General features: G+C 34.5%; 1 protein-coding gene across 1 annotated transcript in view; it reads left to right on the top strand.

The window, feature by feature from the left end:
* LOC118197024 (epithelial sodium channel subunit alpha-like) overlaps positions 1-22,211 on the top strand; it is a 215,544-nt gene that overhangs the window by 105,390 nt on the left and 87,943 nt on the right. The window lies entirely within an intron of this gene.

Consider the following 22,211-nt stretch of genomic DNA (forward strand, 5'->3'; position numbering starts at 1 on the left):
GTAAGATCTGTTACAGCAAGTACACAAAAGAAAAGAATACTCAATTCAAATTACGTAGGTCGAGAGTATAACGCGCTAGCAGCGCCTCCTGTCGGCAACTCTTAAATCACTACTGAACAAATATAACATACCAAATACTACACTTCCACCTCGTTTAGCATTGATAATGTCGGACTAAGCTGCATCGAAACTGCAGTTGGCGACAAAATATAAAACGGTTATTTGTGATCATTATTACTTTGAACTTCTGCATAATTTATATGCCGCTATGTTTGCGCAATAAGAGCTTTCGGTCAGTTTCCAAGACTGCGCAGAATTTCAGTATCATTTTCTTAAAAAGCAAAATATGATACTTTTGAGGCACAATTCTGAACATGAAAAGGTGGTCGCCGTGGCCGCCTTATACCTCTGCAACACAAAATTCTCTATATTAGAAATTTGGAAAGATTCTAATGAAGAGATTTTCCTCTACATTCTTAAACTGTAGTAACTTATTATATAGTTACATAATTTTTTCATCGTTTTTTTAAAATCGTTCTGTCATTTTGAAAGAAATTTACACCTGTCCCTCTATTTACAGGAACAAAGGTATCTTCATACTATTGGTGCTTCTTGAAGAGAAGGGGAGAAGATACGCGTATTAGTTTTTTTCTCGAAATGCCCATAGTTCTGTTATGAAACTGATATTATTCTAAAACACAGTTTTTCCCCGCTTTAAAGTTCACATATACCGTCTTCTCTTCCATCTATTTACATTCAAATTAACTTGCTTCTCTTCCAATGGTGAGTTCTGCTCAAACAACAAAATGGTATTTTTATGATGTTCTAATTATCTATAAACTGACTCAGATTACATTTGAATTTACAATTTATATGCGTCATCAGATACGTGTTACTTTATACGTTAGTTTTTAAAGACTGCCATAAAGCACTAAGTTCTAAAACTTTGAGCGCTCTGGAAATGAATCGGAATGCAAAAGTTGGACGCGCTCTAATGCGAAATCGAACCACACTGACTTTCTCGATCGAAGCGCGGAAGCATGCTGTATTATTAATTTTATTCAAAGGCAAAGGAGTTCTCTTTCAGTTTCTTTAAAGAATGCTAAATGCGAATCTCTTGTCAGATCGATTGCCTAACGCGTAGAGTAAGTCCATTTTATCTATTTTTAGCATTAGCTGAAGCACACCTGTTGAAGCGACGTTTAGCATTATAACTCGATTCCTGACTCATTCAACATTCTTTCTCGGAAAATAAACCAACAATAATAATAATAATAATTAACTTGCAGCCTGATACCATTAGGTTACTGCCTAACTCACTTCCCACACCTTTAATTCTCGCCGCCTCTTTTTTAAATTGTTTTCCCTTGTTCATCGCCCTCCTACCATTGCAACAAAGATAATATTTATAAACAAAAGTTTAAAAATTTCAGAATTAAAATTATTAATTATTAAAGTCAAGCAGCAGGCTGCGAAACTGATTAAATAGTCAAGATATAATTATTAAACAAAAAGTAAGGACCAACAATCTGACAGGTTGTTGTTGTTGTTGTTGCTTATGCTCAAATGTCTGACGTAGTCAGCCCAAGTCCACGAAATTCCTTCTGGCAAGGAGCGCAAGATAACGCTTGTCGTTGGCAACAGCCTTGAGCATCTAACAGGTGACAATGCGCCCCTTATTTTGATATAGAACACTCCGAGGGGGACGGGGTCCAGGGCCTCTCACCTCTTCCACCAACCACACGAGAGGACTTTTGGTTCACCACATATTTAGAATACCACCATGCCGCACCAACACTATACATTTACAAATATCCATGCCTTCTCCGGGATTCGAACTCGGGCCCTTCGGCACGGCAGCTAGCGATGCTAACCACTACCGGTTGGGCGGCACAATCTAACAGGAAGACCCAAAATCTAAATAGAAACAAAAAAAAAAAAAAACAAATCAATAAAAGGATATAAAAATAAAAACGTAATATAATAAATAGATGAAATTATTTGGTCTATTTCAAGCAGCAGCGGAAAAATATTCAATCTAGATCAAACACCTGTCTGAATTTTTAATGTAATTCTGAAAATTAATTTAAAAATTAAATTAAATTAGTTTAAACTTGTCTTTTGTTTGAACCTTTTATGATTACTCAGCTATAATTCAGAAATGTGTCTTTGCTGAAAATCTAAGCACAGAAAATTCTTTACACTTACTGCAGGTGACTTAAACGGGCAACATGTAAACAGTGTGGTGCAATCAAAATCGTAAAAAACAACCTTATATTTAGCGTAGGTATGAAACACTCAATCGATTTCGAGGGCAGCTAAAGGTCCCTCCTCATCAGGAGAAAGAAATACATAGAAAGAAGAAAATAGGAATCACAGAAACACGTGGTGCTTATCAGCACTGCACGTGGTTATAACTAGATTTTTAATCAGAGTTGCACTGGCCGCCTACTTTTACTGAGCCAGGCTGTCTGATCAAGCATAAAGAAATATTAGCGAAGTTAAAATAGGGAGCGAGGGGCAAATGCACATTACGCTCCATTATAGTGCTGACGCACATTACAGCATTATAGTGCTGATAAGCACTACGTGTTTCTGTGATTCCTATTTTCTTCTTTCTATGTATTTCTTTCTCCTGATGAGGAGGGACCTTTAGCTGCCCTCGAAATCGATTGAGTGTTTCATTATACCTACGCTAAATATAAGGTTGTTTTTTACGATTTTGATTGTCACATTAGCGTGTTTCTCTTCTAGTCTAGTGTGGTGCAAGCTTCATTAAGTTCTCAGCTCATATTATCAATTTACTTTTATGTATGCCCCCTGCCTAAAGTTTGTATAACTTTCTGATCTGAGCGAGTATCGTAGAATTTAACTTGAAACTAAGTTAATAAAAAAAAATTATGAATCATTTCTGCAAGATGTCAAAGTAAAGTTGTAGAGCCATTAGGTTATATCGAAGCAGGAGACATGAAAAATGAGCAATGTCCTCGCCGGGAATCGAACCTCGGACCTCTTAAATACGCGCCGAGTGCGCTGGCCATTACACCACGGAGGCATGCTAAGAAGGCGGGAGAAATACATTATACACTCCCCCTTTTAAAGGGCGACTGGGGATTACGGGACCTATTCGCCAAATCCTGGGGGTGGAGAATGTTCATCCAACACCTTTTTTAGTTCGCGCGCCACTGTAGAAACATTAGGTTATTTCGAAGCAGGAAACACGAAAAAGTAGCAATGCCTTCCACGGAACTTGAACGTCGGGCCTCTCGAATACGCTCCGAGTGTGCTGGCCATCACACCACGAAGGCATCCTAAGAAGGCGAGAGAAATACCTTATAAAGTGATAAATGAACGGTCGATAATTGGATTATTTCGAAATGTCGAAAGGTGACAAAATGATAAACGAAAGATCTTCCGATTCCTCGATTGGTATCAAAGTCTATTCATAACAGACATGATTTCATTGCAAAGTTAGACAAATAACTTCTTTTTAACTTTAAATGAACTATTGCTCTGACACAGAATAATTTGGCATCAATTACAACTGATTTAATTCTTTACACAGATTGCATTTGTACCATAATATGATGAACTTTATCTAAATGCTGGCTGTAGACATTCATGAATCCTCTATTCATTTATGATTTAATTTTCCCCGACCTTTGTTTAAATTAGGTTTTAACTTTGCGATTAAATGACAGCATTTTGGGGCTAATTCTTTTCACCGTTTTAATGAATACGTTCACCATGGTTTCCTTAGATTCCCTTTTAGTTAAATTTCTCTAGGTCAGCGGTTCTCAACTTTTTGACTACCGAGTACCACCTAAACAAAAATTGAAAAACCTTAGTACCACCACTACATTTTTACAATGATTTCTTTTCAGCTTCTAAATAGAAATCAAAAAAAAATATTTTGTCATTTGCGCAATGTATTGGCTATTTATATTAAATATGCACACATCAAAAATATTAGATTAAAAATTGGTTAGCATTTTAATTATCAAAATTTAAGTTATACCACTTTAATTCTAAAATTTTTGTTGTGAAATCTGGGTATGTTTAAGATCAATTTGTTTATGCCTGGTCTTATTTCACTTAGTTTTAACCGCAAATTAGGATCCACTCTTATTTTTTCTGTATCTACTTTTCAAGTATAACATGGTAGAAAATCCTTGTTCACACAAATAGGTTGTGTAAAATGGCAATAAAAATTTAATAGCTTTATTTGAAATGCCTTTAAATTCTTTTTTTCGGTTCAGCCAAAAGTCAACAAATGTGTTATTTTTGCAATCTTCAGTTAGAGTTCGATCACAGGAAATTTCTATCAATTGTTCTTTTCTTCACAATTTTTTTTTAATTTAATAGTTAAAAATACTTTGTTTCTTTGCATATCACCCACCTATTTCTCTGTTGCGTATCACCGGTTGAGAATCTCTGCTCTAGGCCAACTTTCTACAGTCACGTATTCTGAGTAGTTCCGCTGCTGATGCTTATTCCTCCAGAACTGCATAAATACCAATACCAAAAGTTCGATTACCTCAAAAGTCATTAGCCAAAATAAGGTTTCAGTAAAGGTCCATACTATCAAGGCTCAAGGAAACGAGAAGGTATATAGATGAGGCTGGACTTATGGAACTTATCCAGCCCGAAGGGAAAGCTTTACTTTCTTTCACAAAAGGTTTGCCAAATCCAAAATCCCATTTACCCTTAAAACGTCAATCACCTATAAAGGGTTTAGGTAAAATATTAAGTCTATGAAGACCCAAGCAAATGAAAAGGTAGTCTGTTGTCGCTATAGCAGTGAAGCATATCCGACACAAATAGAAATATTTGCTTCCTTACACGAAAGAAAAGATTTTATGTGATTTCTCCTAAATCTAGAAACAGTAGTTTGTGCGAGACTTTCACCATTAAACCCCAAAGCCAAGCAGGCAGCGAAGCACAACACGAGTCATGACTTGATGTGGTTTTCGATCCCTCTACGCTCTCCATTTTTGCCTTAGTGGCAATTCCATAAAAAGCAAGATTTCTGCAGATAGCTACAGCGCCATAAGTAACCTTCTTCGCCAGTAAATCAGTGGCAATATTTATGTGAATGAGTATATGAGATGAGATTATATGAATGTCCTCATGAAGTGATAGAGACTTAAGCATGTTGAACAATGTTGACACTGGCGTGTTCACTTATTTTTCTCCAGTTTCTAATTCTGTAATTCCGAATGTTAGTAATAGTGGCAAGTTATACTAGCACTCGAAACCTACTTCTCATATAGGATAAATGGCTTTTTATAGGCTTATTTAACGGAAACTAGGTTGTATTCACGTTGTACTTACGGAAATCTAGAAAATGCCTTACAGCTAGTAATATTCAATTTCCCAGAACTAAATCTGAGGCAGACTGCCATTTAAATATCAGTCTTCTGCGTTTTTTTAATTAGGCGAAATATAACCTACTAGTATGTGGTCCCAATTAAAGATAATTTAGTGTTTAAAATTACATTATGTTAAAGGTTAGGCGGGTTTTTTCTTAGGTATAATATTTTCAATGAGTATTAAAAATATTTTCTTCAGAAAATTTTACATATCACTTAAATTTTGCAATCTGACCTTGAAAGTGCATGTAATATTAAAGGAAATCAAAGCTTCATAAATCAATGCTACCTCTTTTATAGAGGCAAGAAAACCTTTTAGTTACAGGTACTCTCATTTTACTATATTTAGAATTGGAATTTCAACTTAGAAAATATAAGGTACACTATTTTTTGCATCTCATATCTGCTAAATGAGCAATTGTTTTGCATACAGTTATTTATTTCAGAGACGATGAAACCACAAGTTCCAAAGCCAACAAGAAACAGAGACAGAAACCATGCTTAAGTCTGTCTAGGCTATCCTTCTTTCCCCTTTAAATTCACTTTCTGAGATGTATTTACTTGACTCTATTGATACCAGATCAAGCCGCTTCGGGCCTCTGAGAAGCATTAGTTCCTGGATCCAATTATCTTTATCACCTGCTTTTCATGCGACTAACTAAATCTTCGCGTAACCAACTAGCTAAGACCAGCATTCTTAAGTTTTATGAATTGAAGCGAATTTTATTCAGGAGTATATTAATTTTATCAGATAGATTATTATCGATATAATGATAAACTGGTATAAATTACACGGAAAGAAAGAGATGATCCAAACTATATATACAATCAAAGCACTAATTGAAGTCCAAACACTTCGTGAAATGACCAATTAACTTATGTATCTTGCTGGCCAAAACCCGAAATTTTCAATAGCCATTAAAAGTAGATACGGTAATTTATTTGTACATTTTCAATGAAAACACTTAAACATTCATACTCAGATATCATATTCATAAATTACTGGCAAATTATTGTATAGTTCGGGTTACGGCAAACTCATGTGGGCAAAACTTGAAGTGAATGGTCATTTCACGAAGTACCTAAGATTTCGGGTTTTAGGCAATTACGTATTAAAATCACATTCACATTAAGTGTAGACACAAATGTGTTTTCCTAATTTCATGCTTGTTCCATTAAAAAGCATTTACATTTTCAGGTTATAGTGTTGGAGGCCCCAACTTTTCAGCAACAGTAGTAGTGACTGCTATGAACTGTAAATTACACAAACTCGTAAGAAGGGTTTAAATCCCTTTTTATTCCACTTTAGAAATAACAGCTGCGTTCACTTGACGCTCACAAACTACGCGGACCCGACGGCTTAACAAAACAGAAATGTGAAACTAAAAATAAATGACAGGATGAATAAATAACGAGATCACTAACCTACGAGGCTCTAATATCGTAACTAACTTAACCGCGATCTAAGATACAGCTGAGATTTAGCAAGCTTACTGATTAAGCAGTTGAAGATTCAACGAACTGCCGAAATAGGCACACAGGCCGAAATGCGCGGTTCTTAAATTTCTACCTAGCAACCTTCACGCTCGCGATTCAAGAAGCACACATACAATCTCGTTTCCTTCTATTTAAACTCAACTTACTTCTGCTAAAATTTGAATATACTGCGCGTTCTACTACAATTTACATACTCTGGCATTGGCAATTATAGGGGAAAGTAAAGGCTTGACAGGAAAGATAGCTTAAACTTAAAATAAATGTTAGTTAAAATAAATATAAACCCTACAAGGTAAAAGACGGTAAACTAATTTTAATACATTTTAATACATTTCATGTAAAGATATCTTTCTAGAAATTTTATGCAATGCGACGATCTATCAGTTGACACTACAATGCAGCTACCAATTTAATATAATAGAAGTCAGAGAAACTTGCAGATCAGAAGTTTGTCAAGTTGTAAATTTCCAGTGAAAAAGATGTCTAATATATACATTCTCCATGATAGTCTAATATACTAACTTGTATAATTACTGCCAAAAACGCTGTTTTAATCGCACGCACTTTAATCAAAAAGATACGTTTCGCCAGTAAAAGCCTTACAAGAATTTTTCATAAACTTATTTATTTTACATACACCTTCAGTGATAAATTATTCAAAATGCATAAGGAAACTCTTTAAAATATAATTTTAGCTATTCCCAAAAGGAGATCATTTATCTGCAAGAAAAATAATACCCTCTTTTGTCAATCATTCTTTTGTAATTAGATTTAAAGGTGCTACAATCATTTTAGATCATCTTTAAGTACATATATATATAAGTGACAAAATAAAATACTTAATTAGCTTATTTTATTCTAAATCAAGTTTGATACGGAGCACTAATAAATCTCCAAAATGAATTAGAATCTTTCCATTCCATACTGTTGTGATAAATGTCAGAAGGTTTCGGCGTGTTACTATTAGCATAAAATAAACCTCAGGTTTGAAATTCTCTGTTCGAATGATTATTTTTAATAAAAAATAGAGCTTCCAGAGAAAGCAAGAGAGATCAACTGAAAGCCTGAATAGTTCTTCTGAAAGTAAAGTAATTTATAATCCATTATTTCTTAATCGAAAACTTCAAGCAGGTTTCAACGTTGGTTTCCGTAGCATAATGTGCACGTTCTAAAGTATATTTTATAAACGCTAAGTCACGGAGGAATTATTTCCCAACAGTGCGCAAAACTGAGACTCGGTATAATATTATACCTGCAAAACAATAATTATTCATATCGCATACAATAGCATTTGCTAATTAAGTTAGATTAGCTATAAAAGAATAAAATCTTCCACATTTTCTTTGGGATGATCACGAATAAATACTTTTATTTTATACATCTCAATAACAATTATCAACATTTTGACCTGAGAATACTGTCTGTAGGAGATGGCCGAAAATCTTCCTACAAGGCAGGGTAAAAGAAACTAGCATAAAAGAACTAACTACTTACAGCGTCTTTATTCTTAATTTACTATAGCAAAATTTTACAATATGAGTAGCTTTACTAAGGCAAGAAATGTGGCAGAACGTATAAAAAAACATCTATTGAAATCACACCAAAAAACGTGCAAATAAATTTCATTTCAAGGGTAGTACTGTTAGATACTGCACTGATTCCTACTTTGAATTACACCACACCAAAAAGAGATCATCAGCATTTGCGTTTATAGTATATTACATGCGCATCATTAAGTACAAAAACTTCATTTAAAATGTTTTATGTATGTAAAATAGCATTTTGAACATGGATCAAAAGAAGCTACACTGACATTATTTTTAAATGAGTGAGCTTTAGATGCATGAAGATGGAACTGTGCATAAAAATGCAGCTTCCGCACAAATTATTTTTTATTTTAAGTTTCGTAGAAAAGTATACAAAAGTACTAAAGGCGCAGGTTTTGTTTTACCTTTTCACAGAATGATGCATAGCCACAGAAGCGAAGCAGCATACAATAATTCAGCAGCATATAAAAGTGGAGGAGAAATTAACCCATTCTAATATGAATAACAGGGTATGCGGTTTTATGTTAATATACCAATTATCTTATTATTTTGCCTTTACTTCCACTTCTTTTATTAACTCCCACCGAAATACAAAATAGTTAATGCATATGGGCGCAGATTTCTTAAGTTTGAGAGTGAGCTTTTGGAAGTCTTCGCTAACCGCTACTCTGTTACGACTGCCGACTTGAATTGATTTATCAGCTGGCCTGCGATCACAGAGGCAAGCGGCAGCACAATCGCTGCGCTCCGTAAAAAAGTGAAAAAATTTCCTTTCCTCTTGGTGATTATCAATTAAATTACTTTGAAATTTTTTTTTTCCTACAACACCTATATCATTCCAATGAATTTCGGCTCCGATGTTGACGAGAATAAAACAGCGGACAATGTAAGGATATACTCCAAAAGCCTGGAATTTTAAGATAAGTACTTTTCTTTCATCTAAACTAAATAAAATTTCTATAAATAAGTGCCTTTAAATCAATAAATCTTAATTTTTCATCAGTTTAAAGCATTAAAAAATACTTGAAATTGCCATTGCTTGTGGCTTCCTTTGTGTATCAACTCCAAACAGACGCCAACGTTATCAGTTCACGTCTGTCAACACTTACAAAGCCCTTAAGGAATCTCGAGAGAGGGAAAATTTGGGCATCGCGCTATTTCCCTCTCGGATCTTCTGTATTCTCTTTTCTTTTTAGATCGCTTGAATATAGTTTCGCCTTTAAATAATATTATACCTCACCTATTTTTTCTCATACTGTTCTTTGCTATCTGTTAAATGTCCCATATGTAAGGGATGGTTTATTCTTCACCGCCTTAAATGAATTTTTAGAACTATGAGCTTATATAAATAACAGTGTGCCTCATTGTGTTATACTAACATTAATTAACTAGTAATAAATTATGATAGTAAAATAATTAATCTTGTAATAAATTATGATAGTTAAATTAATAAATACTGTTTAATTTGTGTTTTTAATACATATACTCAGTAATTTACACTATTTTATTTTGTCCCATCTTTTCTTCCTGGCCTTTTGAACTTGTACAAGATGTACGAAGTTCCTTTTTACTCTCCTCAAATACGAAATTGCCCCTCTTTCTATATACCTTTCCTTCGCACCTATGCTTGATTTTTCGCCCATCGGTGCAGAAAGACTTAGCGGGTGCAAAACAAGACATCTGTCTACTTTGTCTGTCTGTCTGTCTGTCTGATTTATCAGCTCTAGCTTCCGAAAACCGTATTTCTTTCGCGGATACTTGGGTTGAGCTCAAATGTAGTTAAGCACGTGATAATTTGTATTTCATATTTTTCATTTGACTTGAGCATTTGTCCTGCATTTCCAGCAACTAGCATAGATTTGATTTGGATTATAAGGTTTGTGCAACAGTCAAGGTTTGCTTGTTAATAAACAGATTTATTTTAAACTTTTCCTTTTAGAAAGAAAGGACGATGAATCCTTTAACTGTCTTTAGAGTTACAGACAGACAGAAACAATTGCAGGGGGCAGCAAAACATCGCCATGCGCAAATGTGGTATCGCCCCACTGCACTAACCATCTATGAAAGGGCAACCTCAGGGGGCACACTAACACCATGCTCGGGCATTTGTTTACATTGCAGCATTCAAAATAGTTACATATTAATAGTGCATAATTTGCATTACAGACAAAATTGACATAAGGTATATTTTACACGGGTACTCTGCAGTTGCATGGATAAAATACAATAAGTTGTTTACAGGTGTAGATATATATTTCTTTTGTGTTTCAATTTGGAGCTTTGTTGGTGGATGGAAGTGATATAATATAGTACGTGGTTCTTTTTTTTTTTTTTTTTTTTTTTTTTGTTTGGTTTGGTTTACTGTTACACAGTGCGCAATATAAGTTCATTCATATTACAGTTCACAGTTTATGAATTCACTTCACGGTACATAGTGTTGAGTGCGTAGTACTGGTGTATCTGTCACACATTAATTGGTATGAAGTTAGTTCACAGTTCGTAGTTTGAGTAGGTGTGAGAAAAGTCACGGTTGTCTCAATAAATGTAGGAGATATTTATGTGTGTTTTCTAAAGGCACTGCTGCATAGCATGAGGGTGGAGAGTGCAAACACTTAATTGTTGGATTTCCTAAACTTAGAGAATTATTTTAAGTTGCATGCTATGGATGACACAGGTCTAGTCATTGTCGTTGTAGGAAATCAATAATATTCTTGATGTTTTGGAAGACTTTAAGCTGTTAAATGATGAATCTCCTGAATTCTATTCCTGTATCGGTGGGATGGCGAATGTGATGGGCTGACGTTAGCGGACACTGAAACATGTACAGCAATAGTTCAGGGTCTGCGCTTTCCCAGCATATGCATCTATCTGACGTAGGCGTATTGCGATCATAAAAATACTTGGGAAAGGGACCGTGACCCGATATGTACTGGGTGAGGAAATAAGTTGATGTTGTGATATTTTCGTCAACCTTGGGGACCAATTCGAATGTACGTGGTTCTTGTGATCCTTGTTCCCATTGACGTTGCCACTTTTCATTCGTCATTTGTTTACGTTTGTACTTTAATGCTGATTTAGGCCATGGGATATGAATTTTAGATCCTGTTTGTTCTAGTGCTACCTGTTTTGCTAGATAATCAGCCCTTTCATTGCCTTCACAGGCGCTGTGCCCTCTGGTCCATGACAGGACCAATTTCTTATTACTTCGGTTTATGATGTCTTGAATCTGCCGGGCTATTGGAGAATTTGTATGCTTTTGTTTAATGGCCTGTATGGAGGAATGACTGTCGATGATTACATGAAAATGGTATTTGTTTTTTAGTCTCTAACTTGCATAATGCTGTTTAGTATGGCTATGAGCTCTGCTTGATATACGTTGTTTTGCGGCCGAAGGTAACCTTGTCATTCCGGAGTGGAAAACCATAGTTTTTGTTTTTATGGTGACACCGCTTCCTACCTTATTTTCAATCTTTGAGCCATCCGTGTATGCAGTAAATTCGGTTGGTGGAGGCGGCTTATCGAGGTTGCAAGGAAAATTGTGAAGACCCAGACAAGGATGTCTGTTATTTTTCGGCGGCTTTTCTTCATGGTCTTGTGGACTAAAAATGACGCCGTTGTACGTGGTAGTTTTCTTGAGTTGTAGAATCATTGTGGAGAGTGCGTCGATTTCTGTTTGAATTGGTAGTGGGGTCACCCACTGTGACCACTATTGTTTTCAGTGCGTTGGTGAAGGTTGTTGAAAATGATCGGGTAATACTGATCAAGAATGGTCTTAGAATTAAGAATCCGAATTTTTCTCACTGTCATGGGAAAGGCTCAGATAGTAGTTCCGTAAGTGAATATTTTATTGACTATTGTGTTTAACAAAATTTTCAAGATGCGATATTAAAGCCCCAAGAATACCCTTTCATCGCCATTAATGTTTTTGCAATTTTGTCGGTGTTTAGCTTCTTGTCCTGGAGATGCGGTACCCAACTGAATTTCTGGTCTATGGTGAGTCCTAATGATAAAGGTTTTTGAATATATTAAGGTGGTTGTTGAATATAAAAAATTTGTCCTTGTCTTCGTGTAGATCCTTGGATTATGAAGGCAACATCGTCGGCGAAGGCAGCAATCCTTGCGTGATTTGACCACTGATGATCGATAATATTATTAAAAGTGATGTTCCAGAGATCCGCGCTCATACACGATCCTTAGCGACATCCTTCAGTTTGTTTTCTGGTGATTATGGTATTTTCGTAGATTACTACACTTTGTCTGTCCTTGAGATAGTCCGTAATCATAAGGTACAGGTTTCTTGGGCATTACATCACCCTGAGGGCCTGCTTGACAGCTTGCCACCAGAGAGAGTCGAATGCGTTTTGCAATAGGAGAGCAGAATGCATTTGCTTACTTTTGTTTGCTTGCGTTTGGGGTATCGCTATATCTATTGCGTGAGTGGTTTAACTTTTGGGTTTAAATCCATACTGATTGTCACTTATTGTATTGCCTTTATATATATAGTATTTTATTCTATTGACCAATAGGCGTTCAGGAAGCTTTCCCAAGGCTGGTAGTGGATTTATTGGTCGGTATGAGCGAGGGTCCTCTGGTGTTTTGTTTTTCTTCGACAACAGATGATTTGCCCGTGTTTGAAGCAGTCCGGGAAGCAGTTGTATTTCAGGCATTTATTTAAAGGTTTAGGAGTATTTCTGCACTGACTTTACAGATTATCTTTAAAACTTGATTTGAAATCCCATATGGGCCAGGTGCCTTCGCATTGTTGAGTATTTTGACGAGCTGCAGAAATTCGCTCTTTGTAAATTGTATGTCATCTGAGGTGTTTTGTGGATTAATGGACGTTCATAATTCTCGTTGCTCTGGTGTGTCTTGGTCGCTGTTGTCCTGTGAGAACACATGGTCTAGGATGTTGTTCAAGGCTTCTGTCGTGAGTTATTGTTGTGCAAGTGGCTACTATTTGGGGTGTGTATCTGCGTCAGCTTGAAAATCTTTGAAATGGTCATTTTATAGAGTGCTGCATAAGTGTTCTGGTTATTGGTGCAAAAAGAGGTCCAAGATTCGAGTTTATCTTCCGTGATTTTCTTCTTATAAATTGCCCTTTGCCTGTTGTATTCGGCCCACGCTGTTGTGCGATTTTCGTCGTTTGTGCGGGACTTTAATCTTCGCCTTAGCGCCCTGGTCTTTTGGCGAGCTGCACTCAGTTCTTTGATTCAGTTAACCACCAGTTAGCTTTTGTTTCGTTTGTGGCTGACTTTAGTTTGAAGGAAACGTGGCAGCATTCTTGAATAAGTTGCGTGAAGTGTATTGCATATGTAATGACATTTTCTTTGGATTTGGTCTGGGTGATGGTTTGTAGAATGGATTGAACATTTGGACTTAATAGTTTGATAAACTTTTTCTCTGTGCTGCTACTAATTCAAAAGCGTTTCGTCTGTATATTTCTATTTTGTGGGCAATTTCAAAGCTGATGTATTTGTGGTCGGAGAAAGAATCGTCTTCGCTGATCTTCCACTTCTGGATGTTGTGAATTACATGGTGCGTACTGAGAGACAGATCGGGCTATCCTCTTCCGTTGATCGCGGTGAAAGTTCTCAGGGTCGTTGTGCAGGATTAAATTCTTTGAGTAAATAAAGTTCTCTACTTCCGTTTCTCTTGGAGTGGTACGTGGATAACCCCACAGGCTGTTCTGTGCTTTAAAATCACCATTCATCACGTGAGGAACGTTGCTATTGTGGGCAGTCGTGTTTATTTCTTGGAGGGTATTATCAAGGTCTTCGATAGGCGACGCATAGGCGCTGGTGAGGTACATTTGTGATTCTGCTGCAGTAATGGATATGGTGACTACATCTCTGTTTGCCTTGATAACGAGTGGAGTCCAGGACTTATTGAGTACGATGATGGCTGCTCTCGGGGACTGTGTAGTGTCTGTGTCCTGCCAGGATATGACGCTCCATGTTAGTGCTAAGTTTCTTGGGAACCTTGATTGCAGTTTGGCTCTTGTACGAAAATTATGTCATGGTGTTGCTCTGATATAAATTGAATTAAAATATTCAAGCTGCCGTAATTTTAGGGTTAGATGTTTTAAGGTGGCAGGTGCGCAATTAAATTTTCAAGCTTCTTTTTTATAATTGGAGACGAATAAGCTGAAGGAGAGACGGACGCAGCCACCGAAAACTGAATTGAGACACCTGGGGGGGATTCAAAAAAATTACAAGAACTGGTAAGTCAGTTTACATATTTGTTTGATGATTGTCCAGGCTACATACATACCGTTAACCGCAGTATAGGCAAAGAATCTCTAAGGAGAAGAAGTAAAGGTTTCCCGATGCAAATGTGGCTCCGTCAGACTGAAGAGACACTGTGTATGTCCCTGAAGCTTATTTTAAATGGGCAATCCATCCACCCTCCGTACCTTACTGCGCATGTGCGAAATAGCAGGCAAGAAACCGGCATGTCGTCAGCCATATTAACAATCTTTTACCGCGTTGTTCGAAGAGGTTCTTTGAAAGTTTTTTTCAGTTCTTTTCTCTAGTTATTTAAGCAGATCATAAGATGGATGTTTCGCAAGGACGATCACCGGAATTCATCCGATTCTCTTTCTGTGAGGTAAGCTTGCTTTTTTAATTCGAAAATCTATCATAGATTTCAAAAATTGATTTTGTATAGTACATTAATTTTGATTTCCAAGCTCCAAAAATATTTTGTCTCATTGTATAACACAGCAGCTAGATTTTCATATTTTCATATTTTCATACATTTTATATTTGTATTATGTTTAGTAATTACTTTTGGGTTATATTTATTATTATGTATTGATTTTTATGTTATTTTTTTAAATTGTGGTCAGATATTGATAATGTATTTCAGTGTTTTCAATTTATTTAGAGGTGCTTTTAATTGTTCTTTAATTTTGTTTTCTGTTTCAGTTTATTATATGCAAATTTTGTTTGTAAAATTTTAAATATGGATTCATAAAAATTCATTATGTATCGTATGATATGTTTTTTTTTTTTCTTAAGCTTACAGAATTAAATGTATTCATTGGTGGAATAATTCTGGATTAAAGATATTTTTGGCAAAATTAAAATTATGTAAAATCCAAGATACAGCATTTTTAGAATTATTATATGTATAGTGAAGATAAAAAATAGTCATTTTTGTAATTACTATTTAAAAAAATCAATTTCTAATTTCATAATTTGAAATAATCTTCATCAGGATGAGCTGCAACAATATTTATTTAATTCAGTGGATTATTTATAAAATTTCTTCCCAGGTTTTAATAACACCTGGAAGGTCTGATTTTCAAGTTCAGTATATAATCTTATATTAATAAATGTAAGAAGTATTGAATATTTTATGAACAAAAAGAATGAAATTAGTTATTTTAGTAATTTATGTGCAACTTTTATAAGACTTTTTAAATGTATTTGTTAATTTAAGTGAAATGCTTTTGGCTTTTGGTTGCAAACTTTGCTCTTTTTTTTTATAATGGTCATTCCAAATAATTAAAATTTCTCAGGTCAGATAATTGTAATGTATTTCAGTGTTTTCAATTTATTTAGGGGTACTTTTAATTGTTTTTAATTATTTTTTCTGTTTTGGTTAGTTAATGCGAATTTTGCTTGTAAAATTTTAAATATGGATTCATAAAAATTCATTATGTGTTGCATGGTATGTGTTTTCTTCTTTTTTAAGCTTACAGAAATTAAATGTACTCATTGGTCGAATAATTCTTTATTAAATAGATTTTTATCAAAATTAAAATTATGTAAAATCCAAGCCCAAGCATACAGCATTTTTAGAATTATTATATGTATAGTGGAAAGTAGGCATTTTTTGTAATTGCTACTTAAAAGAATTAAGTTCTAATTTCATAATTTGAAATAATCTTCATCAGGATGAGCAGCAACAATATTTAATTGATTCAGTGGATTATTTACAAAACTTCTTAATACCTATAGGTTTGATTTTCAAGTTAAGTATTTAATCTTATATTAATAAATATGAGAAGTATTGAATATTTTAAGAACCAAAAGAATGAAATTAGTTATTTTAATAATTTTTGTGCAACTTTTATAAGACTTTTAAATGTAATCTTGTATTTGTTAATTTAAGTGAAATGCTTTTGACTCTTGGTTTTCATAATGTCATTCCAAATAATTAAAATTTCTTGGTAATTTTTTTTAAGTTGAGGTCAGATAATTATAATGAATTCAGTGTTTCCAATTTATTTAGGGGTACTTGTAATTGTTTCTAATTATTTTTTTTTGTTTCAGTTAGTTATTATGCAAATTTTGCTTGTAAAATTTTAAATATGGAGTTATAAAAATTTATTATGAATTGTATGGTATGTGTTTTTTCTTTTTTAAGCTTTCAGAATTAAATGTACTCATTGGTCGAATAATTCGGGATTAAATAGATTTTTTTCAAAATTATAATTATGTAAAATCCAAGCTACAGCATTTTTAGAATTATTATATGTATAGTGAAGATGGAAAATAGTCATTTTTGTAATTGATATTTAAAAAAATCAATTTCTAATTTCATAATTTGAAATAATCTTCATCAGGATGAGCTGCAACAATATTTATTTGATTCATTGGATTATTTATAAAATTTCTTCCCAGTTTTTAATAACACCTGGAAGGTTTGATTTTCAAGTTCAGTACTTAATCTTATATTAATAAATGTAAGAAGTATTGAATATTTTATGAAAAAATAATGAAATCACTTATTTTAATAGTTTATGTGAAATTCTTTAAAAGGCCTTTTAAGTGTAATTTTGTATTTGTTAATTTAAGTGAAATGCTTTTGGTTCTTGGCTGCAAAATTTGCTCATTGTTTTCATAATGGTCATTCCAAATAATTGTCTAAAAAATTTCTTGGTATTTGTGAAGATGCTTAAAATTATTTTGCATATGTATATTCTGAAACTTGAGAAATGTCAGTAAAAATCATTTTTTTACCTCAAATGTGTTATTCTTTGTTTTAATATTTAATAATATGCTTGATATGAAAAGATTTACATTTTCATAAAAATATGAAAAGATTTACATTTTTATGCAATTACTTACATAAATAACGTTTTTTTTTTAAAATAGCGTTATTTATGTAATTAATTGCAGATTTGTTAGAAATCTAACATCACGGCAGTAGTTAATTTTGTTTTCTATTAATTCTGATGTTAGTTATAAATTAATGCTAGATATTATATCAAAAGAATAACAATTATGTGAGTTTACAGAAAGAAGGGTTAAGGGGAAAAAATAAAGAATATAAAAATAATAAAATTTATTTATTTATTCATCTTTTTTTCATTTATTTTGCAATTGAATTTTAGGATGTTCTATGCGAAACATCTAGACGATTAAAGATTAGAAGATAAAGTATCAGCTACACAATTTATCTGAAATGTATGAAAATAAAACATTTTGAGGAATTTCAAAGTAAAAAAAATTACTATCTCCTCGGACTGCGCTATTTAAATTCCACCCTGCGCTGCTGTTTCACTGCATAGCCGTGGCTCCTCGATATAGCGGCGCAGAGGCGAAACAGGTTTACATTGCGTCTATGGAAGCTGTCATTCTTTTTCTTAGAGATTCTTTGGTATAGGTACAGGGATCACGGCCCTGGTGAAGTCGCAATCTTATTGCCACGATGAAATAAAGCAAAATGTATTCGAGGAGTAAATCTAAGAAATTTTAAGGAATAAAATAATACCAGTAAGAAGTCCTTACGCTAGCCCGAAAGTGCTGTGGAAAAAGAAATATCTCTCACCTACTAACCACAACGCATGGCGTTTCGCCGTTGACTTGAGAAAACAGTATAACTAAGTATCTTCTCTATTCACTCCCCATAACTGATGAATTTAATTGAAAAACTAAATAAACAAGATTCATGACAACGTCGGATCTAACATCTGGCTATTTCTAAATTGGTTTGAAGCTTGAAGATGTGACGAAAACTGCGTTCATTACGAAGTCTGACGTTTACTCATTTTTCGAAATATCGTTCGGCTTATGCGAAACATCCGCCTTTTTCCAGCGCAAGGGATATAATCTTAAGACTATTCCTTGTTGGGAAGAATACATTCATCTAGTTAGACGATATAATACTTACTAGTGAAGCAATCGGCGAACATATCAAAGACTTATAAAAAGTATTTTCGCCTCTAAACAAAGCTGGACTAAAAGTAAATGTCTCCAAGTGCTAGTTCGCAGCTCCAGAACTTCGATACTTAGGATAAAAAATTTCCTAGAAAGGATTTGAAACTGAAAACTCTAAGCTAGTAGCTATCAAAAATTATCCTCTTGTGAATGCTACAAAGAAATTGTTGCTAAAAAAAACTGAATCCTTGCTACAATTAAAAAGGAAAAAAGCCCGTTTTACTTGGTCAGCCGAGGCCAATACGGCGTTTGAAAAACTATTGCAATCGCATGTGTTAAAGTTTAATGAAGGCGACAAAACTTGAGGAATTTCTGCAGATGCCTCCGATTACGCAGTGGTGCAATTAAGGCCAAAAGGTCAACCGGGGACATATTTCCGTAAAACACTCAATCCAAGACAGAGAAACTGTACCGCCACAGAGTGAGAAAAGCTCGAAATTTTATTAGTAGTACAAATATTCAGAGTATACTTTGGCAAACGCCTGTTACAATTTATTCTTCTCATGTGGCCGTAGCGCGATTATATTCAGTAAAGAATTTATTGCCAAGCTTAATTAGGTAGGTCTTAAACTTCAAAAATTCAACTTAATTATTAAACATACTCCCGGCTAGGAGAGTACGATGGTCGATGCACAAGAATAAAGTTGGATGAGGAAGGAAATAATAAGGTAACATATGCTATGCTTAAGGCAAAAATCCTCGACTCACGAGAAACTGTCGTACAAGAACTACAAAATCATCCCGAATTTTAAACATTCATTCGTATTTGAAGGTTCTGTACCATTTTGGGCACCCGGCATTACGGCTATCAGAAATAGATCCCAGAACTATTAACTATCGACAATCTTTTACTTTATGAGAAAACCACAGATCAAAACTACAAGCTTAAACCAGTTATCCCACCTAGTTTAAGTGTTCTAAGCGAATTACACAATTCGCCCATTTCTGTCCAATTGGGAATAAGAAAACAGTACAACGTGTTCGTGAGGCGGCATATTTTTCGCCGCTAAAAATTTTTTGTGTACGTATAATATGTCGTGCCATACTTGTTGGTTAAAAACGATGTTAATTATAGCCCGGCCGGATACTTCAATAGCATAAAGCTAACGTTTAGAAATAGCGAAGTGGGTCAATAAGTTAAATAATAGTTAAAAGTATACTTTTGCTATGAACAAACTATCATATGCTCTGGGCTAGCCAGGTCAGTTAGTTAGCAATTGTCTTAAAATCAGCTAAGTATGACGCAACAGGAAAGACTCCAACAGAACTATTCTTAGGCCGAAAACTAATTATGTCCATAGGTAAATTATTCTTTGTGCAGAAACCTGCGCCAGAGTTCAAAATGGTAGATATACAGATAATAGCACTGAAAAATTCGGATATGGCAAGGGAAAAACAGAATCTGTACTATGATAGAAAAAGGCGGGAAATCAATTACAGGGTCGGAGACCAAGTGTCCAAGACGAAGCGTTCATTATCATGAAGGATTCTAAGCGTACGCTCAGCGTTTAAGAAAACGTCCCACCGCCAGGACCCAAGTACATCGAGGAATCGACACCGAAAGTTCTACGGAATAAATGCCCAGCCAAGTAACCTTCAACTACGCAGATGAGACAGCAGAAATTCAAGCATTCCGGTTCAATTAAATTGCTGCAGAAAGGTCCAGCGGTAAATTCAAGCCAAAGAACCGGCCAGGTGAACACGGAGCATTTCCCTACCACCACCACCAAAGTCGGGGAAAGGTGCCAAGAGTCCGAGATGCCCCCAAAGAAAGGAAAGCCCCGCCTGAGAAGAAGACTCAGTCCCGAAGACGATTCTATGTACGACAAGTAAGTGTCTATCCCACTTTGCAAGTGTGAACAAAAGAACAGATTATTACCGAAAAACAGAAAGATAGCTGTAAACTTAATATCGCCTTATTAACATTCAGTTTTATGTCCATGAGCGCATGAGTTGCTAACATATTTTTGAATTTTGCTTCAAGTGAGGTTATTTTAGTTACGTAAGTCCCAAGAAGCTCGGAAGTTAAATTTTAATTATTCATACTCATTCTAATTTAGTTTAGAAACAAGAACATTGTTTCAGTCTGAGAATCTGATGTGAGGAAATGCTAACGAAATTGTAACGATATTCTAACTAACTTGTGCGCCTTGATGTAAAGTGAAAGCTGAATTTTCTAATTTAATGTATTGTAATTGTTTTGTTTCGTGTGGTATGTCTTATGTTTTGCAGTGTAACGGTTAAAAGTACTGTTAATTATATCTATTTAAATAAATTAAAACGTGAATAGCTGTAAGAATTAAAATTCGTGTGCAAGAGTTTAAGGTTAGGCTCTCCAGCCAACACTAAACTTGCACATTAGGTGCAGGTTTGAAATTAAAGTGTTTTTGAGGTCTAGGCCCCCCCGTGTCCGAATTTCTAATATATAGATTGCGGATTAGGTTGTAGATTTGTTCTACTTATACAAAGGACACTGTCTCGATCCCTATAGTATAATTTACTGAAGAGAAGAGATTTTATTGATAGAATACATGAGCTGAATGAAAATTCGGATAAATTTGAAATGAATTTTCTAAATCAGGAAAGGCTCAGAAGAAATAATTTAAATTGAAATAATGTACTATGTTTTGAATTTTTCTGCTAAAGTCTTTTCCTTCTAGGTATCTGGCAGGAGTTAAGCAGCTGAAAACTGTAAATGGAAGAGATGTGTACAAGATCCAGCTTTTTGTCATGTAAAATTAATTAGTTTAGATTAAGTTCTATGCTATTGTAAGAACTTGGCTCAAAAATATTTAGAATTCAAGTTCTTAAGTAAGTTATTAAACACTTTTGAATATACTTAAATTCCGCGCAGGAAAAAAATTGTAAGGACGTAAGGACTCATTTAGTTTATTAACCAGTTATTTTATTTTAAAATGCTTTCTTGTACTCCTCGTTTCTCATTTTTCTGCCAGAATGCAAATTTCTAGCTCGCTTGATATTCAGATGAGGTAGAAGAGAAGTAGTACTTAAAGGAAGGATTTAGAGGTTAGAATCAGAGGGCCACGTTGCTAATTTGATTCTTTTGAGAGTAGTAGTCTGTGCGTTGCGTTATTCTCGCGATTAGGCTTGTCACGCTGACTTTAGGCCAGAGCCAACTTGCGCGTATCTCTATTTGTGTAGCCGTTAGGCTAACTTACTTTTACTTACTTAAGTCAAATTCAGTACCGTTTATTTAAGCTGTAAAAGCTGACTTCTGTAAGCCTGAGTGGTTGGTACCTTCTGTTAACTTTTAATTGAGTTAAATAAAAAAAGTCCTTTATACCCTATCTCAGTCCCTGTGTTACTTTCCAAGGCGTAGGAATAATGCACTTTAAGTCTTAAGACGTTTCGTACATTTTCTGTTTCCAAGGAATACGAGACAGTATAACTTGATAATTAAAAATCTCTCTAACTAACAAGAAAAATATTTTACTTCGACATCATTAAAATCATATTCATCTATTTATTTAATTATTATTTAATTACAATGAATTAATTGATTATAGTTACCTTGGAGAGATTTCATTTCATTTCCTTTGGAGAGATTTCCTTCTTTAGGAATATTACTGAAAGAATAAGTCAACTGAGCAAAAACAATTCATCTT

The sequence above is a fragment of the Stegodyphus dumicola genome, chromosome X1, assembly GCF_044657685.1.
Source record: "Stegodyphus dumicola isolate Sdum_Otavi_A_Nest chromosome X1, ASM4465768v1".
Taxonomy (NCBI): Eukaryota; Metazoa; Arthropoda; class Arachnida; order Araneae; family Eresidae; genus Stegodyphus; species Stegodyphus dumicola.